The sequence below is a fragment of the Leucopleurus acutus genome (genome assembly GCF_964270905.1).
Source record: "Leucopleurus acutus genome assembly, chromosome: 2".
In the NCBI taxonomy this organism is placed as follows: Eukaryota; Metazoa; Chordata; class Mammalia; order Artiodactyla; family Delphinidae; genus Leucopleurus; species Leucopleurus acutus.
In genome coordinates this window covers 180,548,673-180,551,936 of record NC_139143.1, presented here as the reverse complement: position 1 = coordinate 180,551,936, position 3,264 = coordinate 180,548,673, and positions in this window count along the sequence as shown.

The window sequence follows — 3,264 nt, the reverse complement described above, 5'->3', positions numbered from 1 at the left end:
ATACAAGCTTCCAGAACAAATGCTACAACACAAAACAGAAACACATGTGCTGCCGGGCGGCAAGCGAACGCGCGGCGGGGCAGGCGGCGCGGGTCCCGGGGCGCCCGCGCCCCCTGCCGGCCGGCGGACCCGGCGGCGGCCCGGCCCCCGCCCTCGCCCGCGGGGCAGCCCGGCCCACCGCAGCCTGCGCTGGGCGCCACGCCGCCAGCCTTCACTCCCCGGTCCTGCGCGTTTCGCAGGCGGCGCAGCACGTCCAGCGCGTCAGAGATTACTTTGGGGGTTAGGAGAGTGTTAGATTGTTTTTCCTGGGCATGTCTAGACAGGTCACCTGAGGACACTCGCTGGAAAATAGTTACTTCGCTCACGAATCCGCCAACAAGGGACGTGTCCTAATTGAGTGGAATGAAAGATGAATACAATTTGAATAATTTTCTCCTGTGCAGAGAGAAGCTGTTATTTTATTTGCCTATGGATGTGCCCCAGTATGTAGCAAGGTGCTGTTACACGGTAGAGTTACATACATAAAGGTTTGCTGTATTAGCGAATTAATTTGGAAGCTAAGGAGGCACTGGAGGCTAGTTCTAATGGAAATTTTTCATTTTTTTACAAATATTTACTGAGGCCTCAGTACATGCAAGACACACAGTGCTAGACGCTGAGGAAACAAAGCTAGAGAACAAGATTTGTGCCCTAGTGGAATGCACTGTCTAACGGTAAGACATAATTCAACAAGTAATTGCAAGTGTAAGTGACGGGGTTCAAGACATGCTACCCCAAATTATGCCACCTTGGCATATTGAATAAACTGAAGAAGTTTTGAGAAAACAGCAGAAGCAGGAAGGTCATTCTGACCTTCTTCCCCCAAAACAGTCACAAAACCCTCAGGTGAGAGGTGCCCTCCCTGTTCCAGGAGGACAGGGACATCCTTATCTCTGAAACCAAAGGGAAACCAAGAAGAATCCTGATAAACAAGGCTTGTTAAATTGCCCCCAGTCTACTACATGTAGCCTCAAGCTCCTTAACCTCTCCAAGTTCTCCAGACTGTCCAGGCTTCAGCAAAACTAGGAGAAAGATACACACATCTGTTTCTTTGGGTCTTCATTTCCTTATGAAGTCTCCTGTGTCATGTAAAACTTAGGTTAAAATAAATTTGTAGGCTTTTCTCCTGTTAATCTGTCTCCGTCAGCATAATTTTCAAACCCAGCCAGGGACCGGGTCAAGGAAAGCTTTTTTTCTCCCCTATATAAGCATTACAAAGTGATGCTTATGTAGGGCCATTATGGCAAGGGAATTCATCCTATTCTGGGGTCGGGGAAGGCATCCCTGTAGAAGAATCATCTGAGCTGAGTGACTGACAGGGTGGGTAAGACTCAACAGATGAACAGGGGTGAGAAGACTTCCGGGGCGGGTGGAGGGAGCTGTACACACAAAAGTCCAGGGGTCTTGATATGCCTCCTGGGAGAAGTGTCCCGTGGGGTTGAGAGAGAACAATATGGCTCGAGCTGGAGACGCAGGCCTGGTCTCCCCTTCTACATTATGACCTCAATATCACTTGGTCTCCTACCAAAGATTTTTACCGGCTTCCTTTTTCCTTAAGCATTCTGCACAAGGAAGTTCCTACTTTAGGCAACTTCCTGAAGATGGCTAGAGTACTAGGATTTTTGCAGTCAATTAATTCCTTAACCACTATAGGAAGAAGCAGGATTCATGGGACTTCCCTGGCTGTCCAGCAGTTAAAACTCCGAGCTTCCATGACAAGGGGTGCCGGTTCAATCCCTGGTTGGGGATCTAAGATCCCACGGATCCCACGTGCCACGTGGTGCCACAAAAAAAACACACACAAAAAAAGCAGGATTCAGGAGGCAACAAATGTTTAAAGGAAGACAGAGAAACCAAGAGGCCTAAATCTAAGGTATTTGATCAGAGTCAAAAGTGTATGTGTGCATACACTTAAGTGCATACACTTAAGAGCACTTATGTAAAAGAACTTTGGAAATGAGAAATCATCTGGTACATTTCAGAGATTTTTCAGAAAGGCCAAGCACCCTTTGAAAACCTCTTCTTAATAGTCATGTATTTAAAAAGATCTAGGAGATTAAACCTTGATATTTTGGTATAAAACATAAGTGGAGCCAACCAGACAAGAATTTCACCTAAACATGCCATCAAGTCCCCTCCAGGAAATGGTATGCCGATGCCTGTCAAGCTGCAGTGGTTAGGTGGGTGTTTATCTTCCAAACACCCTGTGTGGCCAATTAGGAGCGGTACTGACAGTACCTTTAGATGTCAGCCAGCGAGTCTTTTTCTTTTTTCTCTTTCCCAATTATAAAGCCTTTTGCCTGCGCAAAAGACACATGCGTCAAAAACACTGATGCAATGAGACGCTAATATCAGATTGCATCATATGATCCTAGGTGTGGTGCCCCGAAACTGGTTTTTCTTGAGGTCACACTGCCATAGAAAAGCGCTTTGGGTAGAACACCCAAGAACTGACCCTACTCGTCAGATGGCAGAAGTAATTTTTGCAACTACATGCCTCAGTTCCACACCACTATTTTCCCGGAGGAAGCCGGTGTGGCTTTCCTGGCTGAAATGGGTGTGCGGTCGACATTCATCAGTTAGGTATGTCATGCTGCAGCTTTGTAACGAATGTCACCTAGGGAGATGCACCTACCAGGCAGGCTGGAAACGACACTTCTGCCTCCAAGATGTGCTCTGAATTCTATCTCACTTGAATGGAGCAACTTCTCTGGGACAGACCAGTTTGGTGCAAAACTGGAAGAGGAGAAAGGAGAGGAGTTTGCGGACGTTTCTCGGACACTTAACTGCGTGTCTTGCACTATGTTCTAAGCACTTCACGCACGGAACTACGTAATTGTGGGTTCCAACTGCCAGTCTGCCATCACTGGGACCCACGGCAGGCTATTTTGCTGCCCCGGGTGTTCATAAAATCATACATCAAGTTAAATTAGGCTACTTTTTTTTTTTTTTTTTAAATTAGGCTACTTTTAAGGTCCCTCCCAGAAAAGGAATGCTATTCAACTTGGCCACAGAAAGGTACACCTCCTGTTGGACAGTTAACTTTCTGGTCCAGTGTCTATAAAAAATAATCACTGATCACGGGAATGATGCTACCACCCACTGGAAAACTGGTCTGTGTTTGTACAGTTGGGTTAGGCTAGGACGATACAACTTGGATCTTTACCATCCAACGTGAGAGCCATGCCGGAAATGTGGCTAGTGCAAATTGAGATGTGCTGTCAG